At 49.7% G+C, this 22,937-nt stretch overlaps 1 protein-coding gene across 1 annotated transcript in view; it reads right to left on the bottom strand.

Annotated features, from left to right (window-relative positions):
* CNGA4 (cyclic nucleotide gated channel subunit alpha 4) overlaps positions 1-22,937 on the bottom strand; it is a 239,063-nt gene that overhangs the window by 81,900 nt on the left and 134,226 nt on the right. The window lies entirely within an intron of this gene.

The following is a 22,937-nucleotide window of genomic DNA, read 5'->3' as shown; positions in this document are numbered from 1 at the left end:
GCTAGATGTGGCTCTCTAGAGCACTTTTGTCAAGAGCAGCACAAACCTTAGGACTGCTGACTGTCGGGTCTCATAGATCAGCTGTGGTGTCTGCGCCTCACTTCAGTTTCTTGTCTGGTCTGGCCTGTTACTGATGGATGATGTAGGGCCAACATTGGCCTATCTCCTTGTATTCAACTCTGAGCTGTCCTCTCACCCTGGTGTCTCTTCTTCTCGAGGCGAGGTCCTTGAAACACTGTCTTGTGCTCCAGAGACAGTTACACACGTTTTTCAGCCTTCCTTTTTTCATCTCCCTACCTTTCTCCCACATTCATTCCTTCTCTTGTTGCCCCTGGCTCCCTCTCTCTGACTCTCTCTCTCTATCACTTCTCCCCTTCTCTCTCTCTCGCTATTGTCCTCTCTCGTCCCTGTCCCCACTGACTCACTTTCTCCTTTTCTCTTCCCTCCTTTCTCCACTTTTCTTCCCTTGCGCTTCCTTTCTCCCCCTCTCACTTTCCTCTTTCCTTCTCTCCCTCCTAGTGCCTGTGATACGAAAGGCAGTCTCCGCTACTGTCCCCAACGCCCGCACCTTGGTGGTGGGGTTGCCCCCACCCAGATGCCCATTATTGGCAGCCCGTGGCACTACCAGGTGCATGAGGATACCATTCAATAAGAGTGATTTCAAATCCCTTAAAAGTTCCCAGCTAATGGACTTGGATCTGGGAAACTGGGCTTGAGCCGCAAAAAGTCTGACTTATTAGACATTATCCTCCCGGCAACCACTGCCAGCCCCTGCCAGGGTCCTCTCCTGTCAGAAAGGGGATGACAAATTACTGCTAGTGCCTAGAGGGCCGTCTCCTGCCAGAGAGAGAGCAGAGATCGGATAGTGGAACTGGGGTAGTGCCAGTAGATTTGGTGAAGGTCCTGAGACTCTGACAGGACAGCGAAGCTGGGGCAGTGTCTGTAGACTTACAGGCAGGCCTGGAAGTATGAAAGGGCAGTGGAGCTGGGGCAGTGAAAGTAGGCTTACTGGCAGGCCTGGGAGTGTTAAAGGGTGTACGGGAGTCTGAAAGGACAGCTGAGGCTGGAGCAGTGCCAGCAGATTTATTGACAGGCTTGTGAGTCTGAAAAGACACAGACAATTGCTTTATTAACCTTCTTGCTTTTGCAAATATGCTTCAAAATGCACCATTTGCCCACTCTTTTTTCAAAATTTTCTCGGAGGGAGTACCCCCCCGAACCCTCCCTATGACATTGGAGATCGCTCGCTCACCACCACGCACTCACCACCACAACACCACAAACTTTGCGTCCTACCACTTTTAAATGTCACCAGCCGCCACTGGGTGGCTGATGTGCACACAGCTTTCGCAGTGTGGGAGCGGGACAGTGGCATGACAGTCCCACTCCCACAATGCTAAACTCATATTCAGGCTCTAACTGTATGCCCAGGCTGCCAAGAGCAGGAAGTGACATATGTCCAGTACAAACAGCCAATGTGGCTCCACTGTTGGGATTGGTGGTACAGAAAACTGTGCCTTCAACTAGGGAAGGCAACAATCCAAATGCTGGCTCTAAGTGTTCTGTGAGGAAGTGAAGCTGGCACTGCTCCTTTCTGATGGGTACATGGACAGGACGAGGGCAGCTGGCACTGCTCCTTTCTGATGGGTACATGGACTGGGCGAGGGCAGCTTGCACCGCTCCTTTCTGATGGGTACATGGACAGGACGAGGGCAGCTGGCACTGCTCCTTTCTGATGGGTACATGGACTGGACGAGGACAGCTTGCACCGCTCCTTTCTGATGGGTACATGTACTGGACGAGCACAGCTTGCACTGCTCCTTTCTGATGGGTACATGGACTGGACGAGGACAGCTGGCACTGCTCCTTTCTGATGGGTACATGGACTGGGCGAGGACAGCTTGCACCGCTCCTTTCTGATGGGTACATGTACTGGACGAGGACAGCTGGCACTGCTCCTTTCTGATGGGTACATGGACAGGACGAGGGCAGCTGGCACTGCTCCTTTCTGATGGGTACATGGACTGGACGAGGACAGCTGGCACTGCTCCTTTCTGATGGGTACATGGACAGGACGAGGGCAGCTGGCACTGCTCCTTTCTGATGGGTACATGGACTGGGCGAGGACAGCTGGCACTGCTCCTTTCTGATGGGTACATGGACTGGGCGAGGGCAGCTTGCACCGCTCCTTTCTGATGGGTACATGGACTGGGTGAGGGCAGCTTGCACTGCTCCTTTCTGATGGGTACATGGACTGGGCGAGGGCAGCTGGCACCGCTCCTTTCTGATGGGTACATGTACTGGGCGAGGACAGCTTGCACTGCTCCTTTCTGATGGGTACATGGACTGGACGAGGGCAGCTTGCACCGCTCCTTTCTGATGGGTACATGGACTGGGCGAGGGCAGCTGGCACCGCTCCTTTCTGATGGGTACATGGACTGGACGAGGACAGCTTGCACCGCTCCTATCTGATGGGTACATGGACTGGGCGAGGGCAGCTTGCACTGCTCCTTTCTGATGGGTACATGGACTGGGCGAGGGCAGCTGGCACCGCTCCTATCTGATGGGTACATGGACTGGACGAGGACAGCTGGCACTGCTCCTATCTGATGGGTACATGGACTGGACGAGGACAGCTTGCACTGCTCCTATCTGATGGGTACATGGACTGGGCGAGGGCAGCTTTCACCGCTCCTTTCTGATGGGTACATGGACTGGGCGAGGGCAGCTGGCACCGCTCCTTTCTGATGGGTACATGGACTGGGCGAGGACAGCTGGCACTGCTCCTTTCTGATGGGTACATGGACTGGGCGAGGACAGCTGGCACTGCTCCTTTCTGATGGGTACATGGACTGGGCGAGGACAGCTGGCACTGCTCCTTTCTGATGGGTACATGGACTGGGCGAGGGCAGCTTGCACCGCTCCTTTCTGATGGGTACATGGACTGGACGAGGACAGCTGGCACTGCTCCTTTCTGATGGGTACATGGACTGGGCGAGGGCAGCTTGCACCGCTCCTTTCTGATGGGTACATGGACTGGACGAGGACAGCTTGCACCGCTCCTATCTGATGGGTACATGGACAGGACGAGGGCAGCTGGCACTGCTCCTTTCTGATGGGTACATGGACAGGACGAGGGCAGCTGGCACTGCTCCTTTCTGATGGGTACATGGACTGGGCGAGGGCAGCTTGCACCGCTCCTTTCTGATGGGTACATGGACAGGACGAGGACAGCTGGCACTGCTCCTTTCTGATGGGTACATGGACTGGACGAGGGCAGCTGGCACTGCTCCTTTCTGATGGGTACATGGACTGGACGAGGGCAGCTTGCACCGCTCCTTTCTGATGGGTACATGGACTGGACGAGGACAGCTGGCACTGCTCCTTTCTGATGGGTACATGGACTGGGCGAGGGCAGCTTGCACCGCTCCTTTCTGATGGGTACATGGACTGGACGAGGACAGTTGGCACTGCTCCTTTCTGATGGGTACATGGACTGGGCGAGGGCAGCTTGCACCGCTCCTTTCTGATGGGTACATGGACTGGACGAGGACAGCTTGCACCGCTCCTATCTGATGGGTACATGGACAGGACGAGGGCAGCTGGCACTGCTCCTTTCTGATGGGTACATGGACAGGACGAGGGCAGCTGGCACTGCTCCTTTCTGATGGGTACATGGACTGGGCGAGGGCAGCTTGCACCGCTCCTTTCTGATGGGTACATGGACAGGACGAGGACAGCTGGCACTGCTCCTTTCTGATGGGTACATGGACTGGACGAGGGCAGCTGGCACTGCTCCTTTCTGATGGGTACATGGACTGGACGAGGGCAGCTGGCACTGCTCCTTTCTGATGGGTACATGGACTGGGCGAGGGCAGCTGGCACTGCTCCTTTCTGATGGGTACATGGACTGGGCGAGGGCAGCTGGCACTGCTCCTTTCTGATGGGTACATGGACTGGGCGAGGGCAGCTTGCACCGCTCCTTTCTGATGGGTACATGGACTGGGCGAGGGCAGCTTGCACCGCTCCTTTCTGATGGGTACATGGACTGGGCGAGGGCAGCTTGCACCGCTCCTTTCTGATGGGTACATGGACTGGGCGAGGGCAGCTTGCACCGCTCCTTTCTGATGGGTACATGGACTGGGCGAGGGCAGCTTGCACCGCTCCTTTCTGGTTTGCATGTGTCCTGTGATGGCACAATCTGTCCCTGCTGTTGTTCTTCTTCTCCGAAGGACAGAAGCTCACACGGTTTCTGCCCCAGATCTGCCTGTTTAATGAAAAAGGGTTGTTTCCATTCCTGTTGCCCCGTCTTCTGCACGCACTCGCATCACAGGCCCTGTGAATAAGGGACTGTTTAACGATATTTGATATGAAATGCCAAGATCTGTGGTCTTGAGCCCCTGACTCCATGGAGGTGATATTCAAGAGCTGAAACATGCTCTGAAAAGAGAAGCAGCCTCCTTTTCTCGACCCTCCTGTTTTTTTATTCTTAGGGTAGGAGACACCAGTAAAAACTATTTTTGTTCACTAACACAATTTCTGGTCTGATCAGGTCTGATCAGAACAAAGGGAAATCATAAATGTCAACTTGAGGGACATAATATGAGCAAAACTGGGGAACCCATGGCTAGGAAACAGCCCAAGCAGTGAGAGCTGTGCTCGCGGACTGAGAGTGCGCGAGAGTCCTCTGGCTCCCCTCGCCCCCCATTCACTTTGCTTGCCCCATGCGAAGTCCCTCCTGCTCCCTGACTTTACTTATTCTGTGTGTCTGGGAAGGTTTTACTACTGTGTATGTTGTCATGTTTTTGTGTTGTACAACTCTGTATTAAACTTTTCACTGCAAAAAAGATGAAACAATTTGCATTGCCAATGTTTGTTTCAATGCATGATGTGAGTGACAATTGAACCCTTTCCAAATATGGAGGCAAAATGTAATCTTGGTTTTCAGTGTGAAACAAGAAGTTATTGGCATGGACTAGATGGCAACGTAAACATGCACAGCAGAGGCGGCAGTGCCTTAATGTCACGCATAACACCTTCGGCCAGCCCTGGGCTTCTAACAGCACTTTGCATCCGCGTTTTGAGCCCATAAAAAGCAAAGCCATGAGCCCACAATGCAACGCGCTGCTGGATGAAAAGGCAGCAATGAAGGCTGGTGATATATGCAGGGCCGCTAGGATTATGGACCTAGGAAAGGGCAATCCTGCAGCATCACGCAGCACAATCTGTAGCAGGATTATTCCTTTATTCTGTCATTTTAACAACTATTAAAAGTGGAAAGGGGACTGGGCAAAGCTGTGCCACATTGGTACCAGTCTAACACCTGGACACAGCAGTCAGCTGCTGAAGGGTGACTGCTTGAACTTTGCAAATGACCCACTGCTCACAGTTACACGGAGCACTTTTTGTCTAGCAACGCTTAAACTGAGGTAGAAATAAATAATTTTTAGTGGAGTATTTAAATTATCCAGCAGATGGCGCATTTTGTGGCGAATGAGGAATATCTATGGTTATGCATAAAAAACTGCGGCCACAGAAAGGCATAATTCCAGCGGCTCTGCATATATGTCACTGTGCCAATTGGCAGACATGTGAGATGCAAATTAAAATGAAACTCCTGACTTTGTTATTGTACTTGTAGGCAATGAAGGGTTAAACAGCCCAGTGAGTGAGAGGACGGAGAAACCCTTCCACTTGCGGGTGCAGCGCCTTGCTGCTACTGGGCTAACATCAACACTCCGTGGATAAACAAATGGCATGCATAACATATATTTACGAGAACAAACCGAGCAGCTGCAGGCAAAGTCTCTGAAGACACTGAGAAAAGAAAAGCACTGTGCCGGCATCCCTCTTCCTGAGCACATCCCCATCCTACTGGTTGGTGTGCCTTGATGGAGCACCTGCCTCTCTTGAACTGTTCACTGACAGAATATCCACACCTAAACTATCCCATAACACAACATCGAGTTTCAAATATGGATGTCAAAAATATCGGCATCCAATATTTATAATGGTAAGTACAGAAATATCGAGTGAAAAAAATATCGATGTCAAAAATATAGATGTCCGAAATATCATTTTATATTTATATATAAAATAAAGGGGTATAGAGAGGTAAACATTAGTATTCCCATTCCAGTCAGTTCAAAATTAAAAGCAAACAAAATATCAACAATAAAAAATATTTAACAAACAAAATAAATATATATATATGTTAAAAATAAAAATATATTTAATATTAAAAATAAAAAACATATAATATTAAATACATATGACAAATACATTCAAATCTTATATTAAATAAAAGAAAAAGAAAAATTTCTAAGCAAATAAATATTTCAGTTAGAAATTATTTAGAAACAAAAACATTAATTATTAAATAAATTCTTTTATTTACTTCCTACCCATAACACCACAGAATTCACAGCCCATATCAAAATTTAAAAAAGTACTTCCATAATTAACATCATGAATTATAAATTAAAGAAATAATATTAATTAAAAAACAATTTAAAACACATACAAATTAATTAACTTCCCTCCTTTTACCTCTATTATCACCACAACCCACAGCTAAAAATAAACTGTAAATAAATTAATTATACAATTAAAATGTATTTCAATTAAAAAAATAGTATTTAACAACTAATTATAAAGTAAGTCAAATTAATTTACTCCCCACCCTTTATCCATATAAAACCAAAATCCATGCACACAAAATATTAAATAATTACCCTAATTAAGTATCAATTCAGTTATATTAATGATCAACTAATTACTAGTTAATTAAACACAATTTACTTCCCACCCTTTACCCCCTATAAACCCCATAACTCGCACCTAAAAACAATTACACAATTACCATAATTATTTACCAATTAATGAATTATATTTATTAACAACCAATTAATAATTAAAAATAAATTACTTCCCCAATTAACACTATCAAATCTCAATTAAATAAATATGAATAAATAAAAATTCATCATTAATTTTTTAGAATAAATTACTTCCCACCCTATTCCCCTATAAATCCACAACCAGCTATGGAACTAAAGCACGCAAAATTTAATTAAAATAAAATTGATAAGTACTAAAAATGTAACACATATATTAAAAAACAAACAATACTTATACAATACATAACATACATTTAAAATATATACTAAAATACATAACACTAATTAAAAAAATCAATATTTTAAACAACTATATTTTTGCAAACGATATTAATGACTTCAAAATTTTGAAAAGTGTTTTTTCTTACCTTAAAATCGATATTCTTGACCACGATATTCTTGCTGTCGATATTTCTGTGTCACGATATTTACAACTCGATATTTGTGTAAGTCGACATTTCTAACTCGATATTCTTTCTGAATACTGTCGTGAACACGTGCAGCACGTGTTGCTGGTGCTGCCCTGTGAGGGCCGCCAGTGACTCTAGGAATGTGTCTTTCTCCCTTTATACTTTACTGTTGTCTTTACAGTCTCCTCTCTTTCTCTGCTTTCTGTTTCCCACCTGTTAAAACATGCTTCTCCTAATGCACCAAACTGGACTTTTCCTGCCAGTGCTGTCAGGAATTGGGAAGCACTTACTCCAAGAACTCACAGGTTGAATGGGGGTTTATGGCAGGTAGGAGTGGAGTAGTGAGGAGAGCAATCAGGATGACGCCCCATAGTTTGTCTCTAAAGGAGCTGACAAGCAAAGCTGTTCGGCCTTACTTAATTCATCGTAGACTGCCTTTTATAATAATAATAATACCAGCATTTGTGAAGCGCACAGCTACCTACGGAGAGGTGTCTCGGCAATCGGGGCCATTGGGAAGATTACGTGAGCTATTGCCCAGAGTCACAAGGTGCTGGGCTAACCTGCAGATGGCGTCGAGGATCGAACAGTGAGCCCCCGTGTTCCGGAGTCAGCCACCCTGGCCGCTGCACCACACCTCTTTTATGTGTTCTGCTCTCCCAAGAGCAACTCCTAAGTGCAACGGGTATGCCCAGACATTTGTCTTCTGCTTACTGTGCCACAGGAACTAAGCTATAGCTCACTGAAGAGGCCACGTGTGCAAAAACCGTGCTGGGGGTCTTTGTGTTTCGCTCACATGGGACCTGGCCTGCCAGTTCAGTCTGGATTGTTCCTCTTAGAGCAAGATCAGGAGAATGGGGGACAACCTCCAAGACTGGCTAAAATTCTTGCACCACTGGGGTGAGTGGTGTTAGGAGAGATGAAGCACAAGTGGGGTAACAATAGAGGTCTAGCTACAGACCGCTTCAATGGCGACAGAGAGGGTCATCTATGAGAATTGTGCTGCCCATAAAACTGAATCAACACCTTTGGACTTTTTTGTGTCACCTCCTATTCACCAACTGTAGTAGACCTTCCCCTATATATATATATCTCCGGTACAAATCTCTTAACACAAGAGAAGTGGGTGAGGTAAAGATTTACTCATTTTATTCAAGCGTATCCATTCTCTGACCATTCTCTGACGTGTTTCGGCTGTTTCAAAGTTACACTGGCCTCTGGCCCACATCTTTTTAAAGGTACAACACATCATAGATATAGAAGACATACCTCCTTTTGTCTTATCTCTTATTAAATCTATTCACTATGATTTATTTTGCAGAGCAAATTTTTGCTATTTTATTTTTTCCCCCCTCTTCTCCTCAAGCACATATGCAAAATAACAATCTTAACACTCATCAATACATAATTCAATGTGTACAGAACTTTGACATGGGAACTCAGAGGTCTAAATAGGCAATATATATATATATATAGTTCCAATGCAGTTTCTTCAATTTGCAAGTGGTGGGTAAATAAACCATAATATTCCTAAACAAACTTTTCTAAGAAAGGAACAGACACTTGTGCAAGTCAGTAAATTTCCCTCAAGATAATTTTATCAAAAAGGGGAATTCCTTTTGTCATTAGTTCCAATGTAGTTTAGGTCAAAAATTACTTTTTTTCACTCCTATGATTGCTTTCATGCATCATTAATTAGGTCAATGTTATGTTATGTTATGTTATGGGGGATTTGTAAAGCAAACGGCTACTCCGAGGAGTGTCCCGTCGCTAAGAAAGTACCCCTTGGAAAGAGAGACCCTAGATACTCCCAGTCCTACACAGCATACATTACTGATGGAACAGCCAGGTCTTAAGTTGGCGTCTGAAGCTAAGAAGCTCTGGTTCTTGTCTGAGGGAAAGAGGCAATGAATTCCATAGTCTGCCCACAACCACCCGGAAGGAGCCTCCTTCCTTCCTAGTCCGGAACATATTTGGCACCACTAACAGATGTTGGGCCGATGTCCTCAGTGTCCTGGCTGGAATCTAGGGCGTATTTCTCTTTCTAATGTACTGGGCCCCACTATCATGAAAAGCCTTAAAGGCCAGCACAAGCGCCTTAAAATCAATCCTATTTTTCACTGATAACCAGTGTAAAGTTTTCAAATGACTTGCCATATGGGTCCTAGGCCCAACCATCGAGATTGCTCTGGCGGCCGCATTTTGCACAATCTGAAGACGGCCCAATAAATATTTCGGGATGCCCAGATATAATACATTGGCATAATCCAGCCTTGACATAATCAAGGCTTGGACTACCGTCTGCCTATGGGACAAAGGCAGCAATGATAAAAAGTTCCTCATCATTTTTAGGAGCCTAAAACATGTGCCAGTCACAGATTGAACCTGCGACTTCATAGAGAGATCTGAATCTAGCATGACTCCAAGATTTTTCACAGTGGTAACAGGACTGGGTGGCGAAGGTTGGTCCTGGGGCCACCAATTCCGCCATTCGTCACCAGGTGTATGTCCAAAAAAGATAATTTCAGTTTTGGCAGAATTGCATGACAATTGGGTCTGTCAAAACCTGTCAAACACTTTAGTCAGGCATTGATAGATTACACTTTCATTTAGCGGCTCATCCTTTTCATATGTAAACAAAAGTTGGGAATCATCAGCGTAGATTATAACCTTAGCCCCAAGTTTCTCCGCTAGAGGTGCCAGAGGAGCCATATAGATATTAAAAAGAGTTGGACTCAGAACTGAGCCCTGAGGCACTCCGACATTCAGCGAAGGAATATTAGGTGAGAAAGGTGGGGACCAGACAGATTGCTGACGGTCATTCAAGAAAGAGGAAAACCAACTAAGAACCATACCCCCAAAACCGCATTCCCTAAGTCTCTGTAGGAGTCAACCGTGGGGCACAGTATCGAAAGCTGCCGAGAGGTCCAGCAGTATTAAAACTGCCTTACCTCCTCTATCAAGGGTGGCTTTGATACTTTCAGTAACTTCCTATAAGGCCGTTTCAGTGCTATAGTTAGCTCTAAAACCCGATTGACTGGGATGAAGGGCATTTGTGGCCTCGATAAAGTTCGTAATTACCACATTCACATACTTCTCCAATGCCTTAGCAAAGAAAGGAAGCAGTGTTATAGGCCTATAGTTACTAACTATAGCTGGGTCAGCTGAAGGTTTCTTCAAAAGAGGGAGGATTTTACCCTGTTTCCACCTCACTGGAACTTTACCATTGGACAAGGAGAGGTTCAGAACTTGGTTTACAGCTGGATTTAGAACCTCGGCGACAGAAGCTACTATTTTTGCAGGGCAAGGGTCCGTAGGCGACCCAGATTTTAACGCCTTCATGATGGTAAGTGAGGTATCCAAGGAGACAGGAGGAAACTCCAGAAGTGATTCTTTCATAGGATGGTCTTTAGAGTCTGACACAACGTCCTGACTCATACAAGTGGACAAATCAAATGTGTCTTGGATGGACTTGATCTTATCAAAGAAAAACTTTGCAATCTGATTTGCCCATTCAAGAGTGGGGGTGAAAAGACTCTGGGTAACATTGGGGGAGGCAAAATCTTTCACAATCTTAAATAGTTACCTACTGGAGTTTCTGGCAGAATCGATTTTTGTGGCCAGGAAGCTTTTTTTCTCATCGCGCACTTTAATATAGTGTACTTTAAGTGCCTGTTTGTAGGTGAATTTACTCAATGGGTCATAATTTTTCCTCCATAAGCGCTGAAGGCATTTACAAGCACTTTTGCTCTTCCTCAAAGCCTCGGTGAACCAAGGAGCAGAAGAATTACCCCGTGTAGCCCTACGCGTCTTAGGAGGAGCAAGGTGTAATGCCCAATTCTGCAGCCAGCTTTCTAGAGCAAGTGCTGCATTGTCTAAAGGCCCCTCCACAGAAATAGGATGATGGCTTAGTATTTCTGCCAGAGAATCGGGCGTAATTAGTTTAAAGGATCTAAATTCTTTCACCTGTTGGGTACCCTGAGACCGGGTCTTATTACGCTCTTTTTTCAGCCAGAAAGTGAGCAGAAAATGGTCGGACCAAATAATAGGGCGAGGGTTGTCTAGGTCAATATTATGTGCAGAAAAAATTTGGTCTAAAATATGACCCTTTTCATGAGTGGGAGCCGTCACATGCGGAGCCATGCTAAAAATATTCAGGGATTCACATAACTTCTTAATCTCTGGGTCTTCCTTTTGGTCAAAGTGAAGATTGAAGTCCCCAAGGACCATGCATTGATTATATCTAGTAACAATAGGTGCTGTAGCATGGCCAATTGACTCTAGGAAGCGACCTGACGGCCCTGGCAGTCTATATATAACCATCCTCGCGACCCCCATCTCTATTACCTATTCCGTCTTTTCTAATTATCATATAGTCAGGAGGTATAGCATTCGCGAGAGTAGGGTTTGATCCTTCGTGGAGCCAAGTTTCAGTGATAAATAAGATATCCGGCTTGACTTCCACAAGGAGATCGTATAGTTGAAATTCATGTTTCTTCATAGACCTTGCATTAATGAGAATGGCTTTAAGATTTTCCCCGGTCGCATCACTTAGAGGAGTTTGTGACCTGGTGGTGTAGCCATTTCCCTCAGCAGCCCATCCCTTAACATCTATACGGGCTGCCTTCCAATTGCAAACGTTGCATAGTAGTTGGTCAGAGTCAGCAGGTAATTTCATTGGAGTGCAACATATTGACTGATTTCCAATCATTTTAAGGCTGTCTTTACTATATTTCTGCCTAGGAATGCTCTTACCTTCATTACTTCCAAGAGAAAGAGCAGCATTCCCTGCGTCGAACGCCTTCGGGACGCTGACGGGCGCAGACGGGCTTGCCTTTGGCGCGCCTACGACGCGCCAGTGGTGCGCCCGCTGCGCGCGTCCGCTGCTCACTAGCGCAGCGTCCTTTTTTAAGCCCTCCAGAGCAACTAGACCGCTCACAGGATGAAAAATGGTGGCTCGAGGGAGTCGTCAGCACCAGTCAGCCCCCAGTTCAAGCCCCGCTGGTCTCCAAAAAGCCAACCCCCGATTCAATTCCCCACAAGATAAAAACAGCAGCTAATTCAGCAAATAAAAAGATTGTGCAAAGCAATTTCAATTTTCTTTTTAAAAACAGATGTGCAAAAGAAGCAAAGAGCTAAGAGCAGGAGAGCAGCGTCTGCTCTAATCAAGGGTCGCGCGCGCTAACGCAGCGTCCCCTTTTAAGCCCTCCAGAGCAACTAGACCGCTCACAGGAGGAAAAATGGCGGCTCGAGGGAGTTGTCAGCACCAGTCAGCCCCCAGTTCAAGCCCTGCTGGTCTCCAAAAAGCCAACCCACGATTCAATTCCCCACAAGATAAAAACAGCAGCTAATTCAGCAAATAAAAAGATTGTGCAAAGCAATTTCAATTTTCTTTTTAAAAACAGATGTGCAAAAGAAGCAAAGAGCTAAGAGCAGGAGCAGGAGAGCAGCGTCTGCTCTAATCAAGGGTCACGCGCGTTAGCGCAGCGTCCCCTTTTAAACTATCTAGATCAACTAGACCACTCACAGGAGGAAAAATGGCGGCTCGAGGGAGTCGTCAGCACCAGTCAGCCCCCAGCTCAAGCCCCGCTGGTCTCCAAAAAGCCAACCCCCGATTCAATTCCCCACAAGATAAAAACAGCATCTAATTCAGCAAATAAAAAGATTGTGCAAAGCAATTTCACTTTTCTTTTTAAAAACAGATGTGCAGGGGGCGTGACTTAGCAAGCCAGCATGGCGGACGGCTTCTAAGTGAGCTCCGTCCAGCCCTTTCAATATCCTACCATTATCCTGCTCCCCTGGCCGAGTTCCTCTTTGTCTGGCACAGCGGAGGCTCGGGAGTCGCAGTGCTGCTGTTTCCCGTGATCTGGGGTCGGGTGCTGCGCCCGGTGGCTGAGATGGGTCCGGATCGGGGCTGAGGCCTAAAGGCGATGTGGGAGCTGCGGCCTCGATTACGGCCCGGCGGGCGAGTCCCGCGGTTGGCGGCAGCTGCAGAGAGGCTGGGAGTGACCCTGCCTGGGGCGCTGCGGGTGATTTCCAGCGGGCGGGGGCAATTTGTTTCTCCCGTTTGGCAGGCTTCCCCCCCACTGGCGATAGACGGACAGCCGGTCCGAGGAGCGACGAGAGCCTTGGAGCGCAGCGGCGCTCGCGGGGGAAGTCGCCATCTTGGACCCGCGTCTGGAGAGCTCCTAGGCCCGCGTGGAGTCCGATACATGCGGGCTGAGGGTCGCATGCTCCTGAATGCTGCAGAGTTGGCCCAGGTGGGACCGGGATTTGGAGCTGCGCCCGGGGGACGGAGGCAGTAGAGACTTGTGTGTGGGCCGTCGCCCTGCGCATTGGGCCGCCGGGACCACTAAAGACTGTGCCTAGTGACGGCAGCCGAGTCGGGCTGCGGCCCTGATGCGAGAACTGCGGGGTGAGTGAATCTGCGCCCAGTAGTCGGGCTTGGGGTTTCCCCCCCACCCCCCTCCCTTACCTGTGATCGCCTGGGGGTTCGGCGGTGCTGTCGGAACGCGTGGGGGTGTTGGAGGGTGGCCCCGGGAAGCCCGCAGTGCCTCGTGGATAGCCTGGAGGCGCATCCTCTCTGTTCCCTGGGGTGTGCCCTGGCCCAGCGCGGGTGCTGGTGAAGTCTAAAGCCCGGGAGGCGCGGTGGTGCCGGGGGCCTGGGTGGTGACCCTGAGGCGCCCCCCTGTGGGGCTCTTGCCGCCCGTGGGTCTTGGAGAGACATTGACGTCCGTCCGCTGGGTGACGTGGAGTGGGGCCGCCTGGCCTGCGCCGACCAGAGTCGCTTGGCTGGGGCTCCCAGACAGCCGCTTCGGCAGTTAAATCGAGCTGCGCGGCCCAGGATCGGTCGGCGGTGTTGATCTGCACTGTGCACGGCGGCCCGGCGAGGGGCACGGGAGCGGCGCTTTTGGAGGGACGGAAGATTGCGGGGGTCTGCCTGCCCCACCATGACAAGGGACAAACCTGGTGGATCGCCTTCTAAGCAGAGTACGCTAGATAAATATGCGGGCCCGGGGGGCCCCGCAGGGGCAGTGGCCGGGGCCTGGGTGCCGTGCCGGACAATGCTGCCCTCCTAGCAGCCATCCCTCAGGGCGTCTCTGGACTGGACGCCAAAATAGGGGCAGTGGGCTCCGATGTGATGCTGCTGCACCAAGACCTGCGTAATGCTGTGGCACGTATCACCGAAACCGAGACCAGGATCTCTGGGGTAGAAGATGTGGTGACTACCCTGCAGCAACGAGTGGCGTCTCTGGAGACTACCCAGTGGGGCCTGGCATCTAGGGTCGAGGACGCAGAGGGAAGGGCCCGGCGCAACAACCTCCACTTTGTTGGCTTTCCGGAGGGCTGCGAGTCTGGGAATATGGAGGAGTTTCTCACTCGGTGGCTAGAGGGCTGGCTACCTACCGACTCCCTTTCCAAATGCTTTGTTGTGGAGAGGGCGCATAGAGCCCTGATGCAGAAGCCTCCCCCGGGGCCAGGCCACGGCCAGTGATTGCAAAACTGCTTAACTATCACGATCGGGATGTGATCCTCAAGCAAGCCAGAGCCCATGAACCCCTGCAGTTTAACAACGCCTGTATCCTCATATTCCCGGACTATACCAAACAGACTCAGCAATTGCGGCAATCGTGCCTTGCGGCTAAGGCCCGCCTGCGGGAGCTCAAGCTTCCCTATGCGTTGCTTTATCCGGCCCGGCTGCGGGTCGCCTACCGCTCCCGTACGTACTTCTTTGACTCTCCGGAGGAGGTGTTCCACTGGACGGATGAGACGGTGCGGCTGCGTCCCCACTCTCCGCCAGGGAAGGAATCTGACTCTTCCTCAAGTGGGGTGACCCGCGGCGGGCCTGGTGGCCGGGTGAAGAAGTCTCGCCGCTCGAGGTCCAGAAGGCGATCCAGGTCCGGGGATGCACTGGCGGGCGGGGAGTCGGCGGTGGAACAGGCGACACCAGCGGACTGATTCTCTCTTTTTAAATGTACAGTTATGTCGCTGGGATATCTATTTTCAGCGGACAGGGGAGCTCTGTATGGGCTGCCATCCTGGTTGGTCTTACCGGGAAGGGATGAGGACCGGGGGTTGATGGGCTGTAGTTTGGGGATCCATTGGTGGGTGTGGGTGGTACCCCCTGTTGGGGTCTGCTGGCACTGCCTGCCGCGACAGGTACTTCTCTGTTCTTGAGGCACGGGGTGGGGGGAGGGGGTTGTAGGGGTTGTATTGGGAGTTGTTGCTGTTTTCTTATCGCACTGTCTAATCGCGGGTTGGGGTCACACTGCGTGACATGTCCTGGACAGCTGGGGCTCGTCTGGCTTCTGATGCTCTGCCATGGCTGTCGATACGGGTAGATTGCTAGGTCCCTCGGGGTCCCTGCGCATTTTGAGTTGGAATATCAGAGGAGCGATAGATAAGATCAAGCGTGGCGCTATCCTTAGGCAGGCCAAACGCGCCGGGCGGATGTCCTGATGCTCCAGGAGACGCACCTTATGGGGACGAAAGCGCTGTGCTTTCAACGGTTTGGATATGTTCAGATATTCCATGCAGGTTTTGTGCGAGGTTCACGGGGAGTGGCGGTGCTGGTCCATAGACGGGTTCCCTACAATCATGCTCGAGCGTGGAATGATACACAGGGCAGATATCTCTTTTTACAGGGGGAGTTGTGGGGTGAGCCTGTGATCTTGGGGAGCGTGTACGCCCCGCCACCGCTGTCTTGGGTTTTTTTTGAGAAGCTGGTGACCGTGTGGGCGGATATACCGAGGGGACTAGCGGTGGTGGGTGGAGATTGGAACGATGTGCTGGATCTGGCTCTTGACAGGCGGAGGCCCGATGGGGCCCCGGCCGGGGGTAATTCCACCAAGCTTCATTCCCTCATGATAGGTCAGGAATGGGATGACCTATGGTGCCGGTTGCATGGCAGGACCCAGGGATTCACCTACCTCTCGGCGTTCCACGACTCCTTCTCTCGTATCGACTGCATCTTTGTGTCCCGGGACGACGCGAGCAGGGTGGTGGAGGCAGATATTCTCCCTCGAGGGCTCTCAGACCACTCGCCGGTTGCTATTACGCTGCGTGTCGGCCCTATGCAAGGACCATTCCGGTGGCGTCTCTCTGTCTGGAACCTCCAGTAGGCGAAATACAGGGAACACATGGGCGACACCATGGATCACTATTTGCAGCGAAATGTGGGGACGGTGTCGACGGCGGCGTCTCTGTGGGAGGCGATGAAGCCCACACTCCGTGGGGTTGATATCTCCTACTGTACCGCGGCACGCAGGGCCCGTAGGGACTCCCTTGCGCGGGCTGAGGCGAAGATCTTGGAACTGGAAGAGCGCAGTGGAAGTGGGGGGGACGGCAGGTCCGCCGTCAATTATTGCTGGCGCAGCAGGAACTCTCCTACCTTTTGCTAGATGAGGCCCGTCAGGCGTGGTTGGCAACCCGCAGCAGAATTTACCAGTGGGGGGACAAATCAAGCAAGCTCCTGCATAGACTGTGCCAGGGAGCGACGAGTTTCCTTGTTCTCCCGGGTGTAGTCGGACCCGATGGAGTGCCGATTTCAGACCCGTTGGCCATCGCTGAGAGTTTCGCAGATTATTACGCGGACCTCTATGTGCCCCGAGAATGTTTGCCGGCAGAGGTGATTGCCCGATTCTTAGATGACCTTCCACCCAGGGCCCTGACGGATGAAGTGAGTGCAGATCTTGATCATCCGTTCACGGTAGATTAACTAAATTCCGCTCTCCAGGAGCTGCAGCCTGGTAAGGCGCCGGGTCCCAACATATTCCCGAACAAATGTTTTAAGAAATACTCCCAGCAGCTCGGCCCTCATTATTGCAGGGTAGTAGAAGAGGCCAGGGAGGTGGGTAGCCTGCCCAGAGACTGGCGGCACGCTGAGGTGGTGGTATTTCATAAACCCGGCCGGCCCCCTGAGCATCATGCATCATATCGCCCCATTTCCCTTCTTAACGTGGAGGCCAAGGTCTTGGCGAAGGCACTTGCTAATCGTCTCCGTCCCCACATTTCGTCTCTTGTTCATCCCGACCAGGCAGGGTTTATGCCCCAGCGGGCGACCCGCCATAATATACGCAGGGCGCATGCGGCTATTGCGGCAGCTGGAAACTTGGGGGTACATGCGGCCCCATTACTTGCAGATATGGATCGGGCCTTTGATTCATTGAGCTGGGAATATCTGTTTGCCCTCTTACACCGATTGAATCTAGGACCTCGCTTTCTCTCCTATCTGACGTTGCTCTACACGAACATTACAGCGTCTGTGCGAGTGGCGGGCTCTGTCTCATCGGTCTTCCCTATTGGTCGTGGCACCAGGCAGGGGTGCCCTCTGTCACCCTACTTGTTCGCCCTGGCAATGGAGCCCCTGGCTGCGTGGGTGCATATAGACGCGCAGGTGTCAGGGTTCGAATGGGCCAATGGCCTGTCAGATCGTATTGCCTTATATGCAGACGATGTGCTATTCTTCCTTACGCAACTGGATAGGAATGGCCCGCGGCTGTTGCGCATTATGCAGGTGTTTGGGGAGACTACCGGCTTGTATATAAACGAGCGTAAGTCTACCATTTGGGTCCTGGGAAATGGGGCAGATCCGGGTGCCTGGGCCTCTGCGGTGCAGGTGGCGAGTGGGGGGTTGAAATATTTGGGAGTGTTCCTGTCGGATGCTCGGTCGACCTCTTGGGAGAAGAACCTGGTGCCGGTATGGAACAGGGTGCGAGAGGATATTCGGAATTGGTCTCACATGCCCCTTTCCATTTATGGCCGCTCGGCCATCTTTAAGATGGTCGCCCTTCCTCGGATGCTATATCAGCTGCGAAATCATCCATATCCTATTCCCTCGGGTTGGTTCCGCCAAGTCAATGCAATTCTGGGTCAGTTTCTCTGGGGCGGAGGGGTTATGAGGGTGGCTTTACGTACATGTTTTAAATCCACGTATTGCGGGGGACTCGCCACCTCGGACATTCTCTCCTACTATATGGCCTCCCACCTGCTGGTCCTTAATGAATGATGGTATGGCGATAGGTCGGATCCAGCGTATAGCCTCGAGCGCCGCTTAATGGGAGATCATTCACTACATACACTCCTCTATTCTGCGCCTTTGCGGCGCTCTCTACCGAGTGTGACGCAATTGGTCTTTCAGATTTGGAGACAGGCACTGCGGAGGATGGGTTGGTGGAATCACCTAACTGGGGAGACGCCACTTTGGAGAAATGGTGGCCTGCCGCAATTGGCGACCCTGCCCGGCTTCCAGGACTGGGATGCGATAGGGATCTCCACCTTGGGGGACGTCATGAGGGGGCCTATTCTGAAATCCTTGCAGGAGATGCAGGCGGACTTTCACATGCCGCGCACCCAATTCTTTAAATACCTGCAGTTCCGACATGCCCTTTCTCCCAGTCTGGTGGGTCTGGAGGAGTTGGACGATTTTAGTCCAATTGAGGCGAAGGTGTTCATGGGGGACCTACGAGACTGTAAGATTTCGAGAATATACCAGTACCTGGTGACTCACTGCTCCCCATCTCTGCAGCGTCTTCGTGAGGCATGGGAGGAAGATGTAGGCCAGCTGGAGGAGGAGGACTGGACGGAGGCCCTGGCCTATCCGCGTGGGGCGGCTGTCGCTGTGAGCCTTCGGCTCATCCAGTTTAAATACCTCCACAGAGTTTATTTTACCAGAGTTAGGTTGTATAAGGCAGGTCTAGTGGCTTCTCCGAATTGCCTCCGCTGCCTGCGGGAAGAGGGGATGTTGTTACATACTGTATGGGATTGCTCTGCATTAACTAGGTTCTGGCGGGGGGTACTGACATGCCTTTCAGAGGTTCTGGGTTGGGATCTCCCAGGGTCCCCTAAATTAGTGCTCCTGTATGTGATGGATGATATAGGGGGCAATATCTATAAGCGCCATCTGATGCTCCTGGGTTTTACTCTTGCCAAGCGGGATGTAGCGAGGGCTTGGAAGGCGACGGTTGCACCCTCATCATCTCTTTGGAAGGCCGGTCTAGATTTCTGTATGGGTCTAGAGGCCCCCATTTATGTGGCGTGGGGCTGCCCACGAAAACATTATAAAATCTGGAAGCGATGGGCGGACTACAGGGGGCTGGAATTGGAACCCATTTCAGTGGAATAATTGGGTGGGCTGCGGACCATCTCCTCCCTGTTTGTGGGGGACATGTAACACTGGTGTATTGGGTGCAGCGGTGTTCTTGGGACATGCTTCATAGAGAAGACAGAATAGTAGTTGTGAACAGATTTGCTGCCTTGACAAGATGGGTAGTGCGATGGGAGGGGGTGTGGGGGGAGAGGTGGTTTTATGTTCATTTACGAGGGGGGACTGCCTTTGTTATGCATGTCTCTTCTGTACTTTACATTAGATATCTCATGAGAAAAATGTCAAAGCTGGTATGTTGTCTCTTGATGTGGTGGAAGTCTCTGGGTCACAGAGCTTCGCTTAATGTGTATTTGACGAATAAAATTTGTTTACAAAAAAAAAAACAGATGTGCAAAAGAAGCAAAGAGCTAAGAGCAGGAGCAGGAGAGCAGCGTCTGCTCTAATCAAGGGTCGCGCGCGTTTGCGCAGCGTCCCCTTTTAAACCATCTAGAGCAACTAGACCGCTCACAAGAGGAAAAATGGCGGCTCGAGGGAGTCGTCAGCACCAGTCAGCCCCCAGTTCAAGCCCTGCTGGTCTCCAAAAAGCCAACCCCCGATTCAATTCCCCACAAGATAAAAACAGCAGCTAATTCAGCAAATAAAAAGATTGTGCAAAGCAATTTCAATTTTCTTTTTAAAAACAGACGTGCAAAAGAAGCAAAGAGCTAAGAGCAGGAGAGCAGCGTCTGCTCCAATCATGGATATCATACCAGCCACAGATTATATCAAGGTGTAAGTATGACATATAAATTAAATATAATGCATATTAAATAGGTGATGCCAGAAAGATACTTCAAGAGCCAGAATACATTAGGATTACTACTAAAAAGAAAACATGGAACTCATATATATAAAAGTATAAAAACAAGGGACTAAAATTAACCATAAAAAGAGCAAGGCTTGCGGAAATGTGCTGCAACTGATATTGGAATTTCCTTTCTTTAATAAGAATACATTTGTAGAATGTTGGCTCAATTCAAGGTCTAGTTATATAACTATCACTGATGTATTTCAGTGGCTTTGTTGGTTTAAAAAGGTTTTTTTTAACTGGCATTTTTACCTAACAAAGTCCCTTCAACAATTATTTTTTCAGCTAATTTCATTTTTTTTAAATGGAATATATAAGGTAATATATTATTATAATTCCCAACTATAACATCACTTTACCCTTTGTTTTTTTGTCAGTGAATTTCCATTTTTTGTAACATAAATTAAAATGTCCATCGCCATAGGGCGCCCAACCCCCTGCAAATAACAGCCCGGCCCCTACCGGGAACCCACCTACCACACATGGAAAGGCCCTGTATCCATCCCCTGAAGGCACCCAATACCCTGCCCCACCATCGCATTTTGCTATGTCATGTAACAATATAAATGGTGTCATTTTAAGTAAGGCAGACCGAGACCTCTTGGCTTTGTCAAAGGGTCGGAATACCAAAATATTAAACAAGGCAGGCCTATTGGCTTTATCAAGGGGTAAGCACGTGACCTTATATAAGGCACACTTATTAGCTTTGTCGAAAAGTCACTAATAACTATAATCAAATGTATGTTTTATAAACTCACACATTGCAATGTTTAATATCAGTGATGGTCACAATATTTTCAATAAAGCATTTTTTTCTATAAAAAATATTAAACATGTCTTTGAGTCTTTTGTAAAAGAAAATCAGACCATAAAGTGCAGCCATAGAACCAACCATCACTAGGGGTCCCAGCATTCTAGCTGAACAGCATACAGCTCCAGCAGGGAGGGCTTTAAAAAATATGGTAAGCTCTCATGGGGTCATGGATTCAATCACCCAGGAGACTTATACTGTGCTTTTTAGGTCGAGGACTACCGGTCTGCCGAAAGGCAGAACCGGAAGTCGGAGATTTAATGACTTGGAAAAGAGGGGCTTGAACCAGCCCCTCTTCTCCCCTGTTCTCCATTGGCTGGCCTCGTAAATGCTGGCCAGCCACTGGAGAAGAGGTCAGTCACTCTGATTAGGCCCCGTCCTTTTCGGATCGGGGGGCGTGTTTTTTGCGAGAAGTCTCAAGGAGGAGACAACAGCAAAACACGCCCCCGAATCCGAAAAGGACGCTGCCTTTCTCCGAGGCATTTCTGCTCTGCCTCGGAGAAAGGCGGTGGTGTCTTCCGGTGCCCTCTTTACTTGTTTTGGGTCTCCTGCACTCTTTCCGCTCCCACCTGCACGGGGGTCGTGACCCTTGAACATCTGACCAGGTACCCCCTCGGACTCTAAAGTCCCTCACAGTTGCTCGGACTAGACTTTCAGCGCTGAGAAGTATCAGAAAGGTACGCGCAGCGCTTTATGACTCTTCTCTGAATGCATCGATTTCCTTGGGCGTGCGCTACCTCGGGTCGTTGCCTGCTGCCGCCCCCACGAGGGCAATCCGTTCGTGGGGCTGGAGAGAAGTGGGGGGGGGGGTTACCGATTTGCACCCCCGTCTCACTGCGACCTTTAACTTGCTGAAGCGGACTCGTGATGAGGCTTTTATTGTCCGTCGCTTCAAACTTCCCGCGGCTTCCGTCCTCGCGCGACCCCACAGCATCCTCCGGATAATTGGCCCCGGAGATGTTTACCAGACAGATGGTGCATGGCTTTGCCCATCAGGGGCTCTCCAGGCTAGAAGTGGTGGGCGCGCATTATCCTCTCCGCCCCCACCCCCTCCCCGCGCAGAGCTGTAGTGTGAAATGTTGGATGAGATGCCGAACACCGCGAGGTCCGTGACTGCTCCGCCTTTCAACTACTCTGCTGTGGCCAGAATACAGAAGTAGCTGCATGAACCCCGTGGATATCGAGCTGTGCCCACACCGCCTTGAAGATGGTGGCACAGGCCATAGGTGGATGACGTGCCACCACTCGTGCCCGCCCCAGCTCCCAAGCATATCGCCAACCTTTGGTATATCTTCACAGGATTTGTGGGGGGGAAGGGGGGGGTCCGGGATAAGTTCAGCTGTGTCCTTCTTGCTGGTGGGGTGGGGTGGGAGGGGGCGCAGGGTGAATGCTCTATTTGCCAATAATATTATTAAACTCAAGTGTAGGGTCCCTGGTTTTCCTTGGGAGCCGGTGGACTACCTGGTGTTGCCCCACATCATGCCTCGGACTTCCCCCACCCAACACTTCCAGTCTCCTTATCTCATGAACACCAGGGTAGCATCTCTTGATTCAACATCATACCTCTTTCTTCCACCACCCTACACTTCCTGTCTCTTTACCTCTTCCTTCCACCATCTTACACCTTTAGATTTTACTAAAATTATATGCATTATAGACCTATGTAGGCTTTTAGCCAGCATTTTTATCCATTGTTCTGGTGATGTTGTTCACATTTTTCTTCATACACTGTCGTCCACTGTTCTGCCCACATAAGTCATTGGTTAATTTCACTGTGAGAGCATTATACTCTAACACCAGGGGCACGTGTGCACAATAATTATTCTTTCGGTGGTTGTGGACTACTATGCCATTGTATGCTTTT

This window comes from Triturus cristatus, chromosome 8 (assembly GCF_964204655.1).
Source record: "Triturus cristatus chromosome 8, aTriCri1.1, whole genome shotgun sequence".
NCBI classification, from domain to species: Eukaryota; Metazoa; Chordata; class Amphibia; order Caudata; family Salamandridae; genus Triturus; species Triturus cristatus.
Note: the sequence above shows the minus strand (reverse complement) of the source record. Positions and strands in the feature narration are given on the sequence as shown.